This window comes from Culex pipiens, chromosome 2 (genome assembly GCF_016801865.2).
Source record: "Culex pipiens pallens isolate TS chromosome 2, TS_CPP_V2, whole genome shotgun sequence".
Classification (NCBI taxonomy): domain Eukaryota; kingdom Metazoa; phylum Arthropoda; class Insecta; order Diptera; family Culicidae; genus Culex; species Culex pipiens.
In genome coordinates this window covers 50,847,435-50,872,293 of record NC_068938.1, presented here as the reverse complement: position 1 = coordinate 50,872,293, position 24,859 = coordinate 50,847,435, and the positions used below count along the sequence as shown (strand labels likewise).

Sequence of the window (24,859 nt, the reverse complement as noted above, 5' to 3'; positions counted from 1 at the left end):
ACCAGTGCAAACAACCGACGGAGCACAACCGGTATCGAAAATCCGGATTTTTTACGGAAACACGTTAGAGAACACTCAGAACCAACAGGTCTCCTGGTTCCCTGAAAAAACCCGGGCCGAACAAACCAAAATATGGACCGAATACTCCGAAAAAAACACTTTAGAAAACAAAACCAAACTGACGCGGAGAGTAACGAACCGAACGCGGCAAACGCTCACACACCAATCGGTTTTAATTAATTATCTAATTGATTAATAAACCGTGGCGGGCGTTGTTTTCCTTTGTTTTCTTTTATGGCAATCGTTATAGCTGGAATAGAGTTGGTCTGCCCAAACATGAAACCTCTCTCTTGTGGACTTTCTTCTCCCGTTTCTCACAAAGCCGCCAACAGAGATGGGCTTTTAAACAGTGTTGTCTAATTGTGACAGTGATTAATAACTTGATGGTTTAATTTAGTCGAGACTGACTCTCCGGAGGGCCCAGTCGTGGCGGCGATCGTTTTGGGGTGTTTATGGTGATTTTAACTACAAGTTTGACTGTTTCTGCCATATCCGCCTTTCAACAGTTTGTTTTTGTTCGTGCCGGTAATTTATTGATTGGGTGAAGGGTTGCTGGTTGCTGATGGGTGTGTTTTCAATTTGTTTCGTAATTACTCATGTTGGTTGGAGATTGTTGAAGGGACAGTGTTTGTTTTGGTGAATACTTCCGAATTTGAGCAGTTTAAAAGTTCTAAAAAGCACACAATCATAACAATATTTTTGTCCCATACCTTCTACGTCTGTTACTGATCTGTGGACTCAAAATTTTAAATTTGTAAGAAGATGAAGTTTATTTCTCTAGTTCTGTAATCATCCCTTCTCATCAATGTTTGTACGTGAATTTGACCTCAAAATGGTCAACACAACCTCACAAACTGGTACCCTTCGTTGCAATTTCTCAAGACACAAGAAGAAAACTGACATTATGCAACATCATATGGCGCGCATGTGTCGCTGCACATGATCAACCTTCCCTTACCCCCACATTCAACTCTCCCGCAGTAAAGTCGCACGAAACAGGTTATAAACATGTCTCCCCGCAGAAATAAACCCAAAACAAAACTGGAGTATCGAGATCGATCTGCGCTCCCTCGTTTTTTTTTCGCGCTACCCTCGTCCGATCGTTTGGCACAGAATATGCCGTCCAAAACGACGGTCCACCTGACCTCCTACCTGGCATTTCTCCTCAGTCGATACTCCTCCCCCTTTCCCCAACCCCACACGACGGCGCAATGTCATGAGAATTGCAAACGACTTCTGTTGCTCGATCATATGGATGGCGGTGTTCGTTCATTCATGGGCCAGCGAGACTCAATGAATAATTCATCCCCCGCGCGTGGTTTCTCCGTGCGCTGATCGAAATGTAATTTGATTCCGCAGCAGGTCTGTGGGTCGTCCCCAGGAACCCCTTCTGTGCGATTCTGAACGCTGGGCACGAATTGGGTCTCGGAGGCAGTAAACGGGTTCTCGTGCGGTCGAAGAAATGGCACTTTCGTAATTGGTTGCCATAAGTTATTCCTGGTTGGAAATTGGGTGAAATAATCTGGCAACTGGAATCGTAAGGAACGATGTGTCCGGGATTTGTTTGGAGCCGTTCTGGGTGAAGGAATTTTAAGGTGTCGTCGGGATTGTAGACAAACTGAGCGATTTATTGGCTAACGGAGTCAGTTTTTGACAGGATCGCTCCGAATTACCCAGAAACTTTGGCATTTCCTCTGGGAAAGTAGTTGAACTTGTGTGGGAAGTTTGATCAGTTAATTATTTCTTAAACTGTTGTTTTTTGTTTGCCAAAAAAAAAAAAAAACAAGAGATCAATGTTTTAACCAACACAACCTGCACTTAATATCTGGTCACATTACGGAACTAATCGATTGCAGTAAAAGATTGTTCATGAAAGTTGTTCCGAATGTTCCTCAATTACTATAAAACGTTTAGCTAAAAATATTTTACTTCCAGATTGTTAACAATTGCTGTCGACAATATCCATAATGATCGTGTTCATGAACAGATTCAACGCAATACCTGTTCTTTTATTGGATATTTGCGGCAAGCAAGGCATATTGAACCAGAAAACGTTATCTTTTAAAATTTCTCTTTGATGGTGACCACTGAAAGCAACTTAATTTTACGTCAATACCGGTTGTCTTACTGGCTTCAACATTGCGTTACTGCTACAATAACTGTATGTCATGAAATCGTTCTAAAAGCAGTAAAATGTCAGTAAATCTTTCTTTGGAAGTTGTTTTTTGTTGTCCACATAAAAAAAACATTTTAAACCTTATTTATTGATTCATTGCATTAAATCATAAGCGAATAAATAATAGGAATGTTTCGTTTATCGGCTTCTCATCCCCAATATTTTTTAACTACACTAATATATTTTTCCCTTTTGTATTTCAAAACATTCCCAAAGGGGAAAACAAAAACTTTTTGTTTTTTAAATCAAATCTACATTTTTTTTCTACGCTGTTTGCACAATATTTTTTAAATTCATTTCAAAAATTTGTATTACCATTTTGTGGAAATGCATATTTTTTAATGTATCTTTCATTTCTAATTCTAGTAGAAAGCTGTGTCCTATCTTTCTGACAACGAATATTTTTGTCGAAAATGAGCTAATGATGGTGTTTTGTTATACTATTCATACATAGTTTTGAAAATATTTATCATCAAACTTCAAAAATCGATTTCTTGTAAAGTAATGAAAGGTCGTTGTTACAAAATAGCACGCAATGACGCTGTGAAGGCTCAAAATGTTGATGTTTTTATTCATTTACCAACATTTTACAGCATTTGTTGAGACGTCGCGCCCGGTTGAAATACCTCGTACGAACACCCCTCGTACGGACCGAACCCAAAAGTGGGTAACGGTCAGGCATGCTATGAGTAGTATGACTGACAGGGTGGGATGAGCAAATGTAAACATTGCAAACGGAGAAGAAGGCGAAGGTAGATTTCTTGTTCGAAGGTAATTTGTAACGCGATGGTGAGAATTTAGTCTAATTATTGAAATTAAGCTAGTTTTCGACCGTGTTGTGAGCGGAGGCTGAAGAAGTTCGGCAAAGGAGAACGGCGAAGTCGTCCAGTCGGGCAGGGAAAAGTCCTGGAACTAGAGAAAAGATCAAGTTAGTATTTGTTTACAAATGTTAGGTTAGAAAAGCAAAATGAATTAAGCTAAATTAGGAAATTACTTACCTACAGTTTCTGCAGTTGGAATCGCGAACGTAGTTGGTTAATCAAAAGGCAAATCAGGAAACCAAATGTAAGTTAAACCTATAACAATATTATGAACGATGAATTAATAATAAACATTAGCTTTTAGCTGTTAGTTACCAAGTAAAACTGGTCCACTCTGCTGAAAAGAGGTTATCCGATTCCCCGCAATATAATCTAAAAGATTTGTCCAATTATGATGCCAAGCACCACCAGGCGAAGATGCTCTAGAGGAGATCTTTTCAAGCAGTTGGATGACTATCTATACCGGTCGGGGTTGATCGTCAAATGCGTTGAAGACGAGCGATCAGAGCAGCCTCCGGCGGGCCCGGGCGGACATCAACTTCCCAAGGAAAACCCTGGTGTGACCAACATAAGCTCCAGCGGACGTCTGGCTAGACTACGACAGCAGAAACTGGCTGTGCAGGAAGCTTTGCTCAAGAAGCGGCAGGAGCTCAACGATTTGCAGGCTCAGATTGAGCAGGATCGCAGAAAGTTGCAGATGAGGTGGGAGATGCGCTACGAAGGTGTGGTCGGGAACAGTACCAAGGCAGAAGAGGAGCAGGAAGAGGAGAGCAGGAAGGATGAGTTGCGAGAGCGGGTACGAGGGTACGAGGTCGGCAGTACGATGGTGAAACTGACGGAGACGATGAACGTTGTTTCGGAAAAACTTTTCGTGACGGCATCAGAATCATGCGCTGGGGTGGACGATACGGAGCTACCAGCTGGCAAATTTGGTTCAGATCGCGCGTTGGCCGGTTTTTCTCGACATTTCGATTCTGAGGAGCTCCCGTTGGAAGTTCACTGGTTAGAAGCGACAGTACAACCAGGATCTGGAAGTGGACTCAAACTTGAATCTTCCCCAAACGCTCTACCTGCTGAGATACCAATTTTCCCGAATGGCATTTCCGGGAATTCATTTGCGAATGATCTGGTTTATCAGGACGCTTCACTGCAAAATCCAAAAGACTCCTGCTGTCCGGAACAAGCGGAATCGTGCATATTGCTGGACGGACATGATGAGGATGTGGACGAGTTTCGGTTGAAATCAGGGCGGCTAAAGTTGAAGGAAGAAGAACTCGTAGGGCAAGGAAAAGGAACGCTACTACAGAGGACTTCTTCAGGGCAACAAGCTGTAGACCAGAAGCGACAACTTCCACAGAAGCCTACGTGTCAGCCGTTGCAGAGCAATGCGTTGCAAGATTCCGGAGAAGACAGACTCACGACGACCGAAAAAGGATCTAGGCAACTTCTGAGCTGTGGAACGACAGTGAAGGAAGAAATCAATCGCTTTGGCCAGACACAGATCGACAGCGCGTTTGTCGACACCAGTCGAAGGTGTGGATATTCAGGTGCAGCGAAGAAGGTGGTCTGGTTGAAAGCGAAAAAGAAGAAGCTGATCGTGCGCACGGATGAGCGCGAAAGGAGTTTGCTGCTGAAAGAGCGGTGGTTGATGATGGGTAGGAAACCAGCGTCACTCACAACAAAAACTCGTCGAAGCAATCCGTGGCGCGGAACAGTTGGGTGGAGGTACACCGATGGATGGAGAAAGATAGGGCCTGTAGCAGGTCGTGGCAGCACGGTGTGGGACTGGTACGAAAAGTTGCTGCATCGACGCTGTAAGCAAAAGTACGAGTACGTGCCGGAATCGGATCAGCAGCAGTTAGGATTACGGACGCTGGAAGAAGAAGAAGCTGCTTTAGAGCCGGAGGTGATTGACCCTACGCAAGGTAGGAACGTGTCGAAGGCGAAGGAATACGGCACTCGCAAGAACAACAGTTTGGCAACGATTTACGCATTTTGTTGTGACGGGTCGCAGCAGATGGCGGAGAACGAGAGACTCCGGAGGAGCTGCACATGGAAGCTTGCGCCAGCGGAATGGCCAAGTAGGATCCAGATCTTCGAGGGGCAGGACGATGACTTGCTGCATGAGCTGTGGGTGCATTTTCCTGTGGATGTGTTCATGGAGTCGGTATCGGAAAGAGTGGAACGGATTCCACGAGCTGCACAACGAGCGCGCTTTGGGATTAGGCGTGTAAGCCTGGACCGGAAGTGCCGGACCATCTTAACGGGTCGGGGTATGTTGAGACGTCGCGCCCGGTTGAAATACCTCGTACGAACACCCCTCGTACGGACCGAACCCAAAAGTGGGTAACGGTCAGGCATGCTATGAGTAGTATGACTGACAGGGTGGGATGAGCAAATGTAAACATTGCAAACGGAGAAGAAGGCGAAGGTAGATTTCTTGTTCGAAGGTAATTTGTAACGCGATGGTGAGAATTTAGTCTAATTATTGAAATTAAGCTAGTTTTCGACCGTGTTGTGAGCGGAGGCTGAAGAAGTTCGGCAAAGGAGAACGGCGAAGTCGTCCAGTCGGGCAGGGAAAAGTCCTGGAACTAGAGAAAAGATCAAGTTAGTATTTGTTTACAAATGTTAGGTTAGAAAAGCAAAATGAATTAAGCTAAATTAGGAAATTACTTACCTACAGTTTCTGCAGTTGGAATCGCGAACGTAGTTGGTTAATCAAAAGGCAAATCAGGAAACCAAATGTAAGTTAAACCTATAACAATATTATGAACGATGAATTAATAATAAACATTAGCTTTTAGCTGTTAGTTACCAAGTAAAACTGGTCCACTCTGCTGAAAAGAGGTTATCCGATTCCCCGCAATAGCATTGTTGAAATAATGGACGTCGGTTTCGGGTAGGGTTTCAAAATAACAAAATAAAATAGAATCTTATTTCAAATTGAATTTATTTCTGTACCAAACATATCAGCAGTACTCTATGGAATCGGTATTTTTCTTTAATTTTATTTTTTGTATTTTTTAATCCGGCTAAAACTTTTTTGGTGCCTTTGGTATGCCCGAAGAAACCATTTTGCATCATAAGTTTGTCCATATAATTTTCCATACAAATTTGGCAGCTATTCATACAAAAAAGATATGTGAAAATTCAAAAATCTGTAACTTTTGAAGGAATTTTTTTATCGATTTGGTGTCTTCGGCAGTTGTAGGTACACGTTAAAAAAAATTGGTGATTTTTATTTTAACTTTTTGTCACTAAAACTTGATTTGCACTTTTTGCCTTCCTCACCTTACTGAGGAAAGGCTATAAAATCACTCGAAAACTGAACTTCTCAATTAGATCTCCTAGACCCACCTTCATGTATACCTATCGACTCAGAATCGAATTCTGAGCAAATGTCTGAATGAATGAAAACGTATTCCAAATATATCATGTGACCTATCTTTGGATAGGTAATTTAAAGACCTTCCCACGAGCGTGTCTATTTTGGATAGCATTACCCTTTGAATGAGAGGAAGGCACCAACCACCTAAGGGTGGATTAAGTAACGTTTTTTTATTTTTATTTTATTTTATGTTATCTTTTAGAGGACATCAAATGAAAACTTTTCAGAAATTTCCAAAATGGTCAAAAAATCTTTGACCGAGTTATGATTTTTTGAATCAACACTGATTTTTTCGGTGAAATTTTGATAAAGTGCACCTTTTCAAGTTATAGCCATTTTTAGGTAACTTTTTTTCAAAAGAGTCGCAGTTATTCATTTTTTAAAATTTGGTCCCATGTTTGCCTACCCTTGAAAAAAATATTTTTGAAAAGCTGAGAAAATTCTCTATATTTTGCTTTTTGAACTTTGTTGAAACGACCCATAGTTGCTGAGATATTGCCATGCAAGTGATTAAAAACAGAAAATTTATATGGACAAATGACCGCCACCGAACCATGGTGGCCCATACGGCAAAGGCACGGTTCAATATGCCGAAGGTCTTTGGTTCGAGTCTCGGTACCGGTACTTTTTTTTTTGATAGATGAACTTTTTTTTGAAGATGAACCCATGAGTAAAGTACTCTCGGTAGTTTCGGGATTTATCCTCTCAGTGCGCACACAGTACCATTTTACTATCGAATCGTGCTCTTTATCCTCTCGTATGCCGATGTCCAGTTCTGGGTGTATTTTATTTAATCACCATCGTGTACCCCGAACAATTTTACACAAAAAAAAAATTGACCTCAATTTTTTATGTAAAATTGAATTTGCAATCGAAAAGTATGTACTTTACAGAATTTTTGATAAAGGGCTCCGTTTTCAAGATATTGCCACCGAAAATTTGATTTTAAGGAGATAAGGAAAGATTTCCACGGTATCCCAGATTAAATTTCGCTTAGAGTTGGATGGGTATTGGGAAGATATAAGGTCTAGGATATGCTCTAAGCAAGCGTTGCGTCCAATGATATACACAGAAAATAAAAAGTCATGGTAATATTACATCTGGGAAGGGGTACATCTTTTATGTCAGAAAAAATGTGTAATTTTACCTCTGAAAATGTGTAATTTTATCACTATTCTGGTGTAATGACGTTTTTTCAGTCTAAATTGAGGTAAAATTACATCATAAAAGAGGTAATATTCAAACTACCAAAATTATAGCTTTCAAATTTAAACAATTTTTTACTGTCTAATGTGTTTAATGTTCTATAGTTTTATTCTCAATGCAAACAATCTGGTGCTGTTCTCAAAACAATTCCCATTTGGTCTTTTTTTTGGTTTTGATTATTATTCTGTTTGATTTGCTCGCGTGCACGAAAACATTGCATCCAAATTTTGCAACTTCCAAGTATCCTGGGCCATGAAACTTCAACAGTACCTCAACACATAGCTTTGCGATATCACGCCAATTTGCCACGCTCGGAGTCGATTCTGACTCGGATGTAATGGGAAAATAATGGTTGTTTCCTATTTTTCCGAGATTGCATTGAATTTTCGGACGTGTGCCGCTACTTCAAACTGCGGAGTTGCTTTTTAATGAGAACTTGGAACAATGGCCGGTGGCAAGATCGGCCAAGAATCGGTCGGAACTAAGCCTTGGTCAAAGACACGCCGCCGCCCTCTCATTGAGTACCGCGCGGTGTTGTTCTGGATGACATTTGCTTCGGCACGACCACCGTCTTTGGGGTTACACAATCGCCATATGCATAATTCCGGCCACCGCCAACGAAATCAAACTTCTAAAGCTCAGCCGTTCCCCCCTGCTGGCGTGGATGTTGGAAATTCAATTAAATCACGATGATTTGGCGGATCTTGGTGGTGGCGTTGGCGTTAAGGCACGCGGAAATAATGAGGGGACCTCCCTCGTAGTCCGGGGGAATTGGACACGCCAACCGGACGGTGGTCGTGCAAGGTCGAGCTAGAGTATGGGCTTTGAAGTAACCTTTTTGCAGGAAAACTAGGTCTTAGTGTTTGGATCTTTGATTACATTCAAACTCTTCTGCATTGAAGTTGGACAATTATTCAATTTCAATAGCAATTATTTTATTTAGGACAAGATTAATTGAAAGTTATGCTGCATATGCGCAAAAAAACTCCTTAAACAGCTAGTAGCCTTAGGATTAAGTCATAAAAGTTTTAATTAGTGGATTAAATTTTATTATTATTTATTTATTGTATTTCAAGACTCGTTAATTTTTTGCCAACATTCCTACAACGTAACCTACCCACAGTTCAAATTGATGACAAAATAATGGCTCACATTAAAAAGACATTTCTACAGCGCCCAGAGCAGCCCATAATTTTTAACACTTCCGTAATTCTTCATGCTAAGCTCCCTCGAGGGACCGTCAAGTCGTTTTTACTTTGTTCGACCAAATCACCCCTCGAGGGCAGCTCTTTTTTCATCCAGCAAATTATGGTCTCCCTTTCTGCGCCCCAATACGGTGGCAGATGAGTCGTTGAGTTGACAGCGATTTTGAAATCTGAAATTACTCCAACAAAAAAAAAATCACTTTATCGTCGATAATCGCGCCTTCAAATCAAGCACCAGCTTTGTTGGTGCTAATTAGCACAGTGACTTCTGTGCACTTTGGGTGAAGTCCCCGTTGGATGGGCTACAATTCGGTTTCCTTTCACTTTTAAGGTGCCCAGAAAAGCACTTAAAAAGTCTTCAAATTGACAGCATTGCTTGCGGCAAATTTTTGCTCACCTGCCGAAAGAGGTTGCAAGGTCGATATGATAACGATGATTTTTTGTGATTTATGTTACATAATGGTTATTTTGTTAATCTGTTAACCATATTAATTGAGCAATTCTTTACGTTGAATTTATTTTTTATAAAACAGACTTTGATTGCAAAATCTGTGTTCGATTAGTCCGACTGTTTCAAACAATAAAATAACAAATTCTTTTCAAACCATTTTTATCTCCTTTCTAATGATCTCTCCTGCCCAAACTCCAATCATGGGAACCAAAACTTTGGTGAATGTTCTTGGCGGCTCAATGACCAGAACAAATCACACCGGCCGACCGGCCGACCCCTTGGCTTGGGTGTGGTTGTTTACATTTAATAATCTCGTGACTTTTCAGAACGCGAACCGTTGCAGTTCACGTTCTGGCCGCGTGTCGTGACCATTAGGCAAAATAATTTTATGTTGCGGGGGCGTTGTGGCGGCGTTGGGGGTGGCAAAATTAGTTTATGGCCTTCGACGAGGGGGTTGAAAAGGGTTGATAGGGACAAGGAAAAGTTATTGGCTTTAAAGTTTAAAAATGTGTTCAGCAATTGCCAAATATCTCTGAACTAATTCACCCCATTCATACCGGGACAATAACACCCCGCTTGTAGCATGAATCAACCGGCAGTCGATCATACAAATTTGAATAATGGCGTGTAAAGTAGTACATTAGCGTTTTATTTCACTAACTGATCGACATTTTTTACAATCCCCAGCTGCTCGTTTTGCGTCATTGAGCTTTTTTGCTCTCTTTTAGGCATGTGCCCAGGATGTTGTAAATCGGCGCAAAAACTTTTTTTTACGCTGCTTATGTGGGATGTCCGACGGTGTTTCTTTTTATTTTGTGCTGCCCAACTCTTTTATTTTTGACCGCACGGCAATATTTTAATTTGAGACCTTTACTCCACGAATATTTATCGGCCGGAGGGGTGTTTGCTTCCCTTTGAAGAAATGGCTTTTTATTAGGGGCGTCATGGACCGCTGAATGAGATCGGTGAAAAGTGCACCCGGCGGGCCTTCACAATGCAAAGGACGGCCCAGGTGTGAAGTGATTAATATTGGCTAAATGGGGCTACTCTGCCTAAATGGGGGCTGCGGTTTCTGGCGGAGGGTTTTTGAGAGTTCAAATTGGTCAATGAGAAGGTGGTCATTTAGGAGCGTCAATTTGCCATCATTATAGTGATCTTTTGCAAAGGTTTAGAAATTATGGATGGTGCTGGAAGTAATGAATTGGAGATTTTTGGACGTTTTTAAACATAACTCAAAAACATAAAAAATACATAAATACCTATAAGGGACCATCCATAAACCACGTGGACACCTTAGGGGGGGGGGGGGGTATGGCGATTGTCCACGACCCATACAAATAAGATTTTTTTTGTATGGACAATTGTCCACGAAGGGGGGGGGGTAATAGATTCCCAAAAAAATGTCCACGTGGTTTATGGATGGTCCCTAACTTAAACAAGGTTACCAGTTTTGCAAAATTTTAGATTCGTTTTAAAACAATTTCAATGACCTATCCAACAATAGGTCGGTTGAAATCTTGCTTCAAAAAAGAACATAAAAATATAACTAAGGGAGGGCAACGCTCTCTTAAGTTTTAAAAACTTGAGATAGGGTTGCCAGATCAACACATTTTTGACTAGTTTGAAAGGTCTTTTGATTACAGCAATTCCCCACGAAAACAGCATAGAAAAATACCAAAGTGCTCGGATCGGGCTCAAAACATTTCTGGGGGTTCCCTGGCCGAAATAATTAGACCTGTATTTTTTTGTTTGGCCATTAGGGTGACCCACACCGTGTTAGGGTGGTTTGAAAAATGGCAATTTCCGTCGATTTAAAAAAAAAACACTTTTTTCGAAAAATCATAACTCTTCGCCATTTCAAACGATTTCAATTGTCTTATACGCAAATGAAAGGTGATAGTTGGCCTTTCAAAGAAAAGTAATAAGAAGTTTCAAAAATCTAGCCAGACATATGAAAAAGACGTATGAAACATTAAAATGCCGTTGTGACGGTGTCCAGACCAAAGAGCCTATATCTGAACATATTTTTATCGGATTCCCCGGACATTTTTACATAATATACTTAAAAATGGGAGGAGTTCATTCCGAGATATGATTTTTTGAAAATAAAATTCGTGTCTCCGACGCGCCGCGCGCAAAAACCGGACAATGTCGTCATTCGGCAAAATCGGCAAAAAATCAACTTTTTTCACTAAAACTGCGATAACTTTAAAATTTCAGCTATACTGCCCATGTTCGCATAAATGTCCCATATGCAAAAACAGCAAGCTGAGAAAAACGCATTTCAAGTTTGTCCCATACATAAGGCTACGTGTTAAGTTTTCGCGAAAAAACTGGATTTCCTCCCGATTTCTAGGACAAAGTACTGGATGTTATAGGCTCTTTTGAAAGAGCACACGATTTTGAACCAAACTGCATTAAAAACTCGAAATCGATAAAAATGCATATGGGACATTTATGCGATCAGGGGCAGTATACATGTTTGGGTTCCAAAATTTTCGTAATTAAAAGACGCAACTTTTAGTACCCAGACATGTATAGGTCATCGCTGAAATTTAAAAGTTATCGCAGTTGTAGTGAAAAAAGTTAATTTGTTGCCGATTTCGTCATAAATGTTATGTAAAAATGTCCGGGGAATCCGAAAAAAATATTTCCAGACATAGGCTCTTTTGTCCAGACACCGTCAAAATGGCATTTTAATGTTTCATACGTCCATTTCATATGTTAGGCTAGATTTTTGAAACTTCTCATTATTTTTCTATTAAAGGCCAAATTATCACCTTTCATTTGTGTATAAGACAATTGAAATCGGTTGAAATGGCGAGGAGTTATGATTTTTCAAAAAAGAAATGGTTTTGCGAAAATCGACGAAAATTGCCATTTTTTAGACCACCCTAATACGGCGTAGGTCACCCTAATGGCCAAACAAAAAAATACGGGTCTAATTATTTCGGCCAGGGAAAATTTTTGAGCCCGATCCGAACACTTTGGTTTTTTTCATAATATATGTGTCATATATATGGGTCATTCCATCTGAAGCGGAACAGCATTTGAAAATTACCCTCTCCGATCCTGCTCAAATTTGGCAGAGCTGTTGATACTATCAAAACATGCAAGAATCCCGAATTTCATCCAAATCGGACCACCCCCTCCAATTTTGTACCTCCCCAAAAAATCGACTTTTTGGCGATTTTTGGCCAAACCTCCTAGTTTCAAACGGCGATAGCTCAGGAACCACAAATCTCAGAAGGTCGGTCTTAGACTCAATTTTGAAGGAAATTGGACGTAGAATCCATTTCCGTGATCAAAATGTTGATTAATTTATTTTTTCTACCTGTATTGCGCAATTGAAAACTTTAAACGGCCGTATCTCAAAACACCCCAACTTATTTTTTTTATTTGACCTCACTATCGTGTTCCCCGGCCAATTTTACATAAGAATCACCTATCGACAGAAATGAATATGTTTCGTTCCAGAGATATCGAATTTTAAAGTTTTGTGTTTTCGAGATTACCTGCATCAGCTTCATTCGCCGCATCTGCTAGAAGCACACAGGCGGGCTGATCAATAACTGCTACCTGGCCATTTATTGAAATAATATTTCATCATAAATAATCTTCATCAAATTGAGCAAAATTTAACTGAAACTGAAGTTTAATTGCAAATGTTTATCTGCTCAAAAAAATTAATGAAGTGAAATTCTGTGTTAACCCACTGGACAGAGCAATGACGACACACAGTAAAGGGCAGAATTGGATTCCGACGGAGCGAGAGGAAAATGCAATTCTCGGATTAGTTTTCAAAAAGCCGTAAGAGCCATTGTTAAACAAAGTCCTTTTTGCATCGGTATTCGACCTACTTACGAAAAACCAATATCAAAATGCTCGAGATTGTTCATCTACACGTCCTTCAAGTGCCCCAAACTTAAAATAAATGAAATTTTGTTTCATTTTCTAGAAAAACGAAAATTAGTGTCAGAGGTCACAATGGCTCTTACGGCTTTTTAAAAACTCACCCGAGAATTAATCTTGTTAGTAACACTGAAAAATAAGTGCACGATACATTATTGAGTAAAAATATGAATTAAAATGAATAAAATTTGTTGATACGTTGTACTCTAGTGAAGGACGATCACAAAGAGTAGGAAAAGGATTTCTGGAATGTATAAAACTGAAAAATGTAAGAAAATCACAAAGTTTGATCTGCTGCAAAGCGGCTAATTCTCCAAATTTAGTTGCGATGATTTCGACACCGTCCGAACAACAGTGTTTTTTTTTTCATCTATCATTCTTGGATTCTTGGAACACAATACGGCTGCTGTCCTCACGTATAAGGATTTTTTTAATTAAATGTACCTTGACCAAAATCATATTTTAATGAAATGGAGCTGGCTCACTATATAAAAATTGATTTAATATGATCAATCTAAACCATAAATCAGAATTATGGTAAAGTGTCAATAATAAACTATAATAATAATAATAATAAAGCAGGTTTTGGGGTTTTTGCTGAATGTCACTATTTTGCTCCACTTCATTAATTTTTTTGAGCAGATAAACATTTGCGATTAAACTTCAGTTTCCTACAGTATTATACAGTTAATTTTTGCTCAATTTGATGAAGATTATTTATGATGAAATATTATTTCAATAAATGGCCAGGTCAAATAAAAAAAATAAGTTGGGGTGTTTTGAGATACGGCCGTTTAATGTTTTCAATTGCGCAATACAGGTAGAAAAAATAAATTAATCAACATTATGATCACGGAAATGGATTCTACGTCCGATTTCCTTCAAAATTGAGTCCAAGAACGACCTTCTGAGATTTGTGGTTCTTACGCTATCGCCGTTTGAAACTAGGAGGTTTGGCCAAAAATCGCCAAAAAGTCAATTTTTTGGGGAGGTACAAAAATGGAGGGGGTTGTCCGATTTGGATGAAATTCGGGATTCTTGCATGTTTTGATAGTATCAACAGCTCAGCCAAATTTGAGCAGGATCGGAGAGGGTAATTTTCAAATTTGCACTTTTTCGTGCACAGTTGAGATGGAATGACCCATATGTGTTTGTCTTTTTGAGTAAAATATATTTTTTACTTCCTTTTGAAGTCGTATTCTTGACCAAGTTATTATAAAAATCAAGAGATATTTGGTAACTTTAAACATTAATCGTTAAACACGTTACACATATTTAAAACAAATTGGTTTGTTTGTTTAAAAAAATCGCTTTTTTACATAAAATGGTAAAAAAACTTAACTAAAATTTATTGATAGTTTTTTCAATGGTTTAGTTTCAAATTATTATTTTTATGAATTTTGCGTTTTTTTTAATCGGATGATATAAAATGTATTAAAAATGATGTTTGCATACTTTCGAACATTAGCAGATCTTTGAAATATAATTGATTTTTTAAGGATTAGAGTCGGTAACATTTTAATTATTTTTGTGTGTTTTTTCATTCTTTCAAATATGATTTTTTTTTCCTTTTTTATGTTTCTTAAACAGTAAATGATTTTTGATGACTATTTGTTTGAGGTTTGTGCGTTCTATTAAATAACAATTTAAATAAGTTTTTGCATTCTTTCAGACACAAGCAGTTTTTAAAGATTTTGTTTTTCAATGAGTTTATGATTTGTTTTTTTAAATTATGAGCACATCTTCAAAACTCCTTAGAGCGAACACATTTAATTGATTTATTTGAGATTTTGATGTCTATGTTGCAGGATTGTTTTTCAGTAAACATTTTTTATTTTTTAGCAAACATTCTAAAAAATAAACTCCAAATTATTACAATGAATTCTGCAAGCAAAATAGAAGCTTTTGGCGAATTATACAGTTATTATGATTGTTTATCATTTAAATTTTATTGAAAAAACTTTTTTTATAAAAAAAAACCGTAACAAATTTATACTAACTTGATGTCACTCAATCTCTATAGTATCTTTAAAAATATGGACTTAGGTAATTGGTAATCTCTACAAAAGTTGAAGGACACAATTAAAACTTGTATAACATATTATTTTTTGTTAGAGTTTTATTTATAAGGGAAATTCTCGTATGTTTGGCAGGTTAAGCACTCGCTCCTAACTCCATCCTATTTGCTGATTATCACTATTTAAAAAACTTATTTTGCCAAACTTTTGATAGAAACTTGCTTGCTCACTTCTTATTGAGCTATTTATCACTCGATTTCAGTTTAAAACGCTTTTAATTAGCTTTAATTGAATGTCAAAGATCTGACCTGCCAACATTAGAGGCACTCTGGAATTAGATGCTGTTCCTTTAATATTGTATTTCTCTCCGTTTTCACAAACGGACTTTTCCTTTTTTCGTTTCATTATTGTGTTTCCTAGGTTTAAATAAGTCATTTTGCATATTTTTTTCAATACAAGCCTCCATATAATGCTGCTTATTAAAAAGTGGGAATGTAAATGTATGAGATTCTGAAGCTTGAGAAAAAATTTCCTGATCGATTTGGTGTCTTTGGTAAAGTTTTAGGTTATTAGTAAGATTTTTCTTCAAAAAGGTAAGTCAAAAAATATTCGATTTTGTTATTACGTTGCACATGAGACATGAGCCATGCAATCTTTTTTAAATTTATTTTTAAATATCGGATCGAATTTGCAAACGTACGTCAATATTTCTTTTCAAAATTTTAAAATCATGCAGAAAATTGGAAAAAGTCAACAAAGAGATACACAGAAAAAAAAATCATGGTAATATTACATCTGGGAAGGGGTACATCTTTTATGTCAGAAAAAAGGTGTAATTTTACCTCTGGAAATGTTTAATTTTACCACTTTTCTGGTGTAATGTCACTTTTTCAGTCTAAACTGAGGTAAAATTACATCATAAAAGAGGTAATATTCAACCTTCCAAAATTACAGCTTCCAAATTCACATTATTTTTTTCTGTGTAATTTTTCTCATTAAATATTTTAAACCATGTATTAAAATTTAGAAGTGATGTTTATTTAAAAGATTAGAAAATTTCATAAAATTTCATTTTTGTTTACATTGAAAAACGAACCAATAGTTTTCGAGGTATCGTCTGGTGAAAATTACGGGCTAAATGAACTGACTGACACAATTTACCAAAACTGAAGGAAAAAACTTCTAAATCGAACGTGAAAACTCAATCTCGTCCAATGACACCGGCAGTGATTGTCTACAAGTCCTTCTTAGTTGTAATACATCGTAGCTCGATTTCGCAACACAACTCAACTGCCGTTTTACGGCGATATAATGTATACGCCATTGAGGTGATTTTGCTGTAGACACGATATTCTGTTTTTGTTCATTTTTTTAATTTAAAATGACTAATTTGAGGTCTGCTCTGTAGAAACTGTTAAAAAGTACAATAAAAATGTGGTTCCTACAAAATTTCTGTTTTTTTCCTATTCTCTACGATTTTAAACCACAAACATCATTTGGCCGAAAAAATAGCAATAAAAAATCACTACTTTTCCTGCCCAATGATGTATGTATACATTGCTCGATCAAAGCGATCAAAGCTGGCTTTATTTTTGTGCCAGCTATTTTGATAGCTGAGTGGATCCCGTAATGCATTGTCCACGTGGATACTTTAAGGGGGGGAAGGTATTAGGGAGCGTTCTTTTACTACGTAACGTAGTTGGGAGGAGGTCGAGGTCGTATTATGCTCCATACAAAATTTTTAAAATTTGTATGGAAATTTTGTTACGAGGGTGGGTCTAAAAATCCGATTTTTTTGCGTTACGTAATAAAAGAACGCTCCCTTAGCGATTGTCTATGCTCCATAAACACATTTTTTGCATGAACAATTGTCAGCAAGGGAGGTGGGTGGGTCTAGAATTTTCAAAAAAGTCTCTACGTGGATGTGGATAAGGTGTCATCCATTAAGTACGTCACATTAAAATCAGCCAAAATTTACTCCACCCCCCTTTGTCACGATTTCCCTATGCTTTTAACACGCAACGTCACGCTTTCTCAAAACCCCCCTCTTCCCTCAGAACGTGACGTACTTTATGGATGATGCCTAATGGACGTCCCCTTAAGAATTAAATCGAAATAATGTAATAAAATATTGGCCAGTCTTGATTTGGTCCCAAAACCTCAAATCAACATTCAAACAGTATTGAATTTGACTTCTATCAATTCTCAATGTATACAATGTACATACATCATGATGAGTAAAATTGGCGTATACATCATTGTTTGTTTGCTTAATAAAATGGGCCCCAGAGCACTTTTTTGAAAAATTCTTTCGTCAGGAGGTAGCTTTTAATATTCTTTATCAGACTGTACAATAAAATTGAAAATGTCCATAATGGCGTATACATCATATCGCCGTAAAACGCCAGTCAAGTGGTTCAAGCGGAACACACGAGACACGACTTTCGTTATCAACGCGACATTTAACTTTAATCGCGTGTGCTCAATTGTCCAGGAGGCTGCAGAAATAAAAAAAAAAGCGCCCTCTCAAAAAGAATGCAGTTCGAACTCGATCACAAATGCCGCTCCAAATCGCGGCGCAGTTTATTAAAATTCCACAAAACTAGCTGCCCCTGCCCAATGACTAAATTCAACATACTGTGTGTGACCTTTTACTGGATGAAGAAAAAAAATTATCTCACAAAACATGCACTTCAATGTGTGTGGCAACATGCTCAAATATGTGTCCAGATAAAACCGTTTTTTTATAGAGTTGTGTACTAAAGCCCTTGCAGCTCTAGACCCCCTTCCTCGCGTGAGTTCAAAGTGACCGTCAACGGCGAAACTGCAATGTACTTAGTGAGAAGTGCAAAAAAAAGGTCTACGCGTAATTATCGCGCAAGAAAACATTTTAATTTTTGCACGCAGCCAGCCGAAAGCCTCTTTCTCGGGGCTTTAATAGAGTGATTAAGTGCTAACAGTCGCTAACTAGGCAAGTGCAAGCCTAGGTCAGCGTTCTTAGCATCTGGTCATAAGCCACACCAAACCATAAGGGTTGTGCAATTGGGCGCAGTTAAGTGAGAAGTGTGGTCCCACAGAGACACCCCCTAAATCGCAGGCCACTTCCACGCTTGCCGCAAGGGGTTTGCAACATTCTTGACAGGGTGGTTGATTGGAAAATTGGCTTACTTCTGGTTGCGGGCCACAGATCGTGAGACCTTGGAAAACGGATCAAGTAGAGGAATTTTGAAATTTTTATAGTTTTAACGGCTGAAAATAAGATCAAAATAACCTTAAATCGGCGTTATAATTTGTTCAAATGTTTGAACAGCGACCGGTCCGAGATTGAGCTATGCGCTGAGTTGTTTGGGTTAAACACCCTGATCGAGGGTCAAACATAATCGATTTGCTCGAGGCAAACATACCTGCGAAGCATGCCATACCGATGGATATCCGTTATCGAAACATAAACCTGCAGAAAGGTGCCAGCAGAGACAGTGAGGGGCCTATTTGGAGTTGGGAGACTGAATTTATGGTGATTTGTCATCAAATAACTTTATTTATATTAATTTATCGAGAGGTGTACAAACTTTTTTTGATTTTTGTTATAGTATTAGTTATAATTTTTTTCATGGAAATCATCTTTTCATGAGCTTTTTGTAGTAAAATGTTCGGCATGAGTTTCTGAACAAAACGTAATACTAGGTTTCTGTCAAAATTTAAATTTTTTAGATGTTTCATCACAATATGTGCATAGTGCTCAAGGGGTGTAGATACTTTTTTTACATACTGTATACCCATTTTAAGCCTAATAAGCGGTCGTTTTTGAATGATGCTGGATAATTGCAGTTGAGTCTTTTTACCGGACGGACGCGTTTTTTAATTCGCTCTACACTTTATTTTTATTTACCTTCACTGACCCAGTCCACAAACGTAAACGTAAACATATTTATTTTTTTTTGTCGCGCGTCGCGTGTGCACTTATTAACAAACGAAAGCAAAATGCAGTGCTATGTGCCGACGTGCTCTTCACCCTTCGACCAACAATACCTCTGGAACTGTACGGGCATTTGTAATCGAAAATTTCACGCAGCCTGTATTGGGGTCAAGCGTGGCTCCGAAGACGACTTGCAACTACATGTACTTCCTATATGCAGCCTTTGTCGAAATAACCTACATATGGAAATCGACATTAGAAAAATAATGCAGCATCATTTAGAAGGCAGTCATATGATCTTGACTCACATCAAGACCAATGACAAGACAAACCAAGAAGCCCTTAATGAACTGCATAATAAAATCATAGGCCTGCAGGAAGAAATTAAGAAATCTGCAGAAATCGCAAGTCGAATACTTTCGGCAGTATTAACACAGGCACCGGCAATGGACTTCCCCTTAAACGAAGTCAGAAAAGCATTTGAAGACACCACCTCGGACCAGAATCAAAAACTCGCTGAATCATTCTGCCGTATCCAGGAAATTACGTCATCCCACCGGGATGACATAATTAAAACAATTGCCTCAGCAGAAAAATGCCCCTCGGACATAATTTTAGCAGTCCACGATGAAGTGAGGGCCCTCACTTCATCCATCAATAAACTGCAAGACAATGAAATTGAAGTCCGGCAAAAATCACTGGCAGAAGAATTAAACGAACAAACCGTACTGGAAATCGAATCTGGCTGGCGACTTATCGGCAGCAAAAAAATTTGGAAGCCAGACTGGACCGACTTCGACGCCAGGCAGCGGACTCGCCGTCTTCAGGAAAAGGAAGCCGAAAAAGCACGTCGCCGCAACCGAAAACATCGTCAACAAATTCAGCACCAGCAACAACAACAATCACAACAACATCATCAGCAACGCCGGCAACAGCAACACCTGCAGCAACAACAGTCACATCAACATCTTCGTCGGCAACAGCACCAGACCAACTGCAACTCTGACGCAGGCCGAAACCCAAGTACGCCACATTTTAACTTAAAGGACAATCAATTCGACCAGGACAACGCAAGTAGCAGCAACTTTTTCACTCATTCGTCAACCAAATTGTCCGACAAGGAACTTCTAGACCAGGCAAGGGTCGAATTTTCTGGCCAACCTCCAACTACATCGAATTCAAACTTCATCAACTTCCGAAAAGGGGAAACCATCAACCCCTACCGGAAGGAAAAAACGCCAATCGTCCCACCTCTAAACGCCACCACGCCGCAGCCAGCAAAAACGTCATCACAAACTCCTGAAGTAACAGACAGTATGTTCTGTCTGGACCCAATGAAGCCGCCCATAGTACGCCTAACTGAACAGTCTGCAGTCGGCGATGGCCGTTTCCTGCTGGCCAGACTCCGCGAAATTAAAGTCTATGACAATCTCAGACTATACTTGGCGTATCTGAAGGACCAAAAACCGGACGTCTGCATAGACGGAATAACAGTAACCAGCATGCATGTCTTTTTTGCATCCAATGGCCTGCCTTCTGAACCTGAACATCTTATGAACATCTTCATGGAATACAACTCAACAATTGGAATTTCACCTAAGCAAACCCTCACCGACCTGGAAACCTACAGGAAATATGTAACAACTAGAAGACTTCAATACCTGCAGCATTCGCGCGAAGCCGCCAACAAATTTTACCTGCCGACTACATCGCCGAATTTTTACAAGCATTGACGCCTTCTAACACGGAAGAAGAAATGACACCCTCGCAAGAGGCAGTAAGTACTACTAATAATTTAAGTATGTCTCCAAAAATTTCTTCAACGGAACAACAGAATGCGAATGAAATTCTAATTTATTGTCAGAATTTCAATCGCATGAAAAGCCCAGGCAAAATGAAGGAAATTTCTTTAAACATTCTCTCACATTCTTTCGACATTATTCTTGGAACTGAAACTAACTGGGACGAAAGCGTCCACCCTGAAGAAATTTTTGGAAACAATTATTTTGTATTCCTAGGCAATAGAAATTTAAATCTCAGTCAGAAAAAGTCAGGAGGCGGCGTCCTCTTAGCCATAAATGCCAGACTTAATCCAAAAGAAATTGTAACTGAAAAACATTTTCAATTTGAACAAGTCTGGGCCAAAGCCACTATTGCAGGCCAAGTACACATTTTTGCATCAGTATACTTTCCGCCGGACCATGCAAATAAACAGTCGTATGAACTATTCTTTAAAACAGTAGAAATCATAACATCAAAAATGGAACCGGAAGTAAAACTTCACATTTATGGCGACTTTAATCAAAGCAAAGTCGAATTTATATCTGACCAAGAAAATTAAGCAATTCTTCTCCCAGTCATTGGGGAAAATGAAACTTTGCATTTTCTCTTTGACAATATTGCAAATTATGGACTTTTCCAAATCAATCATGTAAAAAACCAAAGAAATTCATTTTTAGACCTTTTATTCACTAACTGTATTGAAGACTTTCATGTACAAGAATCTGTAACCCCCCTTTGGAAGAATGAAGTCTTCCATACAGCAATTGAATATTCTATTTATGTCCATAAAAACACTTTGCCCATTGACTGGGAATATGAAGAAGTCCTGGAATACAATAAAACAAACTTTGTAGAAGCCAAACGTAAACTACTTGCAATTGACTGGCAAAATTTATTTAATAATGAAGGAAATATCGACGAATTAGTAGGAAAATTCTATACGGAAATTAACACTATAACATCTGAAACCGTACCTACTAGAAGAAGACGACGTAATAACACAGGCAATAAATACCCAGTGTGGTTCACTCCACAACTAAGAAATTAAAAAAATAGAAAACAAAAAGCCTACAAACTATACAGAAACAATACAAATGACACAAATCTTCTGAATTATCTGAATATTTCCGACCATTTTTTTTCGGCACTCAATTCTGCCAACGAAGAATATAATAGTAAAGTCGAATCTGAAGTCAAATCATGCCCGAAAAATTTCTTTAATTACGTAAAATCCAAATCCAAAAGTAGTAACTTCCCATCGCAAATGCAACAGGACGAAAATGTAGGCAGTAACTCAAAAGAAATTTGCAATCTTTTTTCAAAATTTTTCAAAGAAGTATACACCTCATTTTCCGAAGAAGACCGCGACCGCGACTACTTTTCATATATACCGGAATTTCCAAATGACGTCTCAGTCAATTCTTTGTCAGAAACGGAAGTACGCCAGGCATTGAAGGACTTAGACTCATCAAAAGGACCAGGACCCGACGGAATAGCACCTGCATTCCTAAAGAACCTTGCAGAAGAATTGACAAATCCACTGCATCATCTTTTCAACATGTCAATAAATACAGGAAAATTCCCACAAACATGGAAAAAGTCTTTTTTGGTGCCTATTTTCAAGTCAGGCCCAAAATCAGACATACGTAATTATCGCGGAATTGCCCTTTTGTCTTGCATTCCAAAACTTTTCGAATCTATTATAAATGAAAAAATCTTTCAGCAAGTAAAAAACCGCATCACATGTAAACAGAACGGCTTTTTTAAAGGCCGCTCTACTAGCACCAACCTTTTAGAATTTGTAAATTTTACACTGAATGCAATGCATAATCGCAATTTCGTAGAAGCAATTTACACAGACTTTAGTAAGGCATTTGACAGAATCGACATACCATTATTAATCTTCAAACTGCAGAAAATTGGAATTCAACCGAATCATTTGGAATGGCTTAAGTCATATTTGACTAAGCGCGAACAAATTGTTCGCTTCCAAAATGTACAATCGGAATCAATTCACGTCACCTCTGGGGTTCCGCAAGGATCCCATCTAGGACCTCTTCTTTTCATCTTGTATGTAAACGACATTTCCTTCATTCTTAAAAAAATTAACGTACTTGTATATGCAGACGACATGAAATTGTATATGGAAATAGGAAATGCCAATGACAGTCATGTATTCCAAAACGAAATTAATCTTTTCTACACATGGTGTAGTAAAAGCCTACTCCAATTGAATGTAAAGAAATGTAATTCCATTGCCTTCAGCAGAAAACATGAAACACCAAACATAACAGTATTATTAGGAAACCAACCAGTAGAAAAATGCAAAGTAGTACGTGATCTAGGTGTCATCCTAGACTCACAACTAACTTTTGTAGAACACTATAACACAATAATAAACAAGGCAAAAAGTACATTAGGCTTTATAAAGCGCTTTGCATTCAACTTCCAGGACCCGTATACTATTAAATTACTCTATATAACGTATGTCAGGCCACTCTTGGAATACTGTAGTATCGTCTGGAATCCATACTATGCCGTACACCAAGCACGTATTGAATCTGTCCAAAAACAATTCTTACTGTACGCACTACGTAAACTTAACTGGACTGCATTTCCTCTCCCATCGTATGAAGCACGCTGCATGCTCATAAACATACAATCATTACAAGAACGTCGTAAATTTGCCATGCTCTCTTTCATCAACGACATTATTTCTCAACGCATACAGTCAGCAGCATTATTTTCAGTAATACGCAATAGTATTCATGAACCAAGCCGTACTCTTAGAAATTCACCACTTTTTAGAATAACTGCATACACGACAAATTATTTAAAAAATTCGCCATTAAATCAAATGATGCGCTTTTATAATGAAAATTCACAGTACATACATTTCGACATGTCTAAACCGGAACTACGAAAAAAACTGTACAATAGAAATAATATCTAGTATGTAAGAAAATTGTAAGTAGTCTACATAAGCTTGACGAATAAACAATAAACAAAAAAAAAAAAAGAATAAATCTGGAGTGTTCCTTGAAATTCACAAAAACCAAGTACACCCACGAGTAGAGCAACTTTTGTGAAACTTTTCTATTTATTTTCACTTTTACCAAAAGTTATTCTATTCCTTTTACAAGTATTTAAAAAAAATATTTTCCCAATGTATTCTAATCAGACGATTCTCTCTCGGTTTTCTTCAGCCTTCGATTGGAATTGGTCGTCGAAAGTCAATCGTCAAAAGACTTGGTGCGTTTGTTTTTTTGATGGCGCTTGCTAATTATTTACATGTTTCGGGATTATTTTTCAAGTGAGTGACTAACTAATGTGCAAAAGAACATGTTTCCGGTTGTTGGAAGCAATTGCATATCTTAAGCACTTTGAAAACGTTAGCGCATGTGAAAAGATATTGATGGCGACTTTCGTTAAGCAGTTAAGCTCTTTTCTTGCGTGTGGATGGGTGTGTCAACAAAATGATGAAAAATGTCCTCGAAAAATAGATATTATGATCAAAAGTGCATTAAATTTGATCTTTTTGGCCAGTAAATGGCATAAATTTGCATGCTTACTTAAGGCGGTGCTGTTGCTGGTGACTTTATGGCCTAAATAGTATTTTTGAAGTTTTAATCGAGCATCAAACTCTCCATATGACGAAGATAGGTGTTTGATTAGAAAGGGTATATTTCCCCTATATGTCTGCAAATAAGTCATTTTTGTTACACTTTACTGTTTATATAGAAATGGTATGTAAATATTACAAAAAAATACATATCTGATCGATTTTGTGGCTCCAGCAAAGCTATAGGTTATTATGAAGACAATTCAAAAAACAAATTGTTGATTTTTTTAAATATATTTTTTTGTATTTAACTTTTTTAAACAAAAAAAGTAAAACTCTAGATAGGAATGCACGTAAGTTCA

General features: G+C 38.2%; 1 protein-coding gene across 1 annotated transcript in view; it reads right to left on the bottom strand.

The window, feature by feature from the left end:
* The window catches only part of LOC120430378 (fibrinogen alpha chain), a 251,720-nt gene that overhangs the window by 20,056 nt on the left and 206,805 nt on the right, over window positions 1-24,859 (bottom strand). The window lies entirely within an intron of this gene.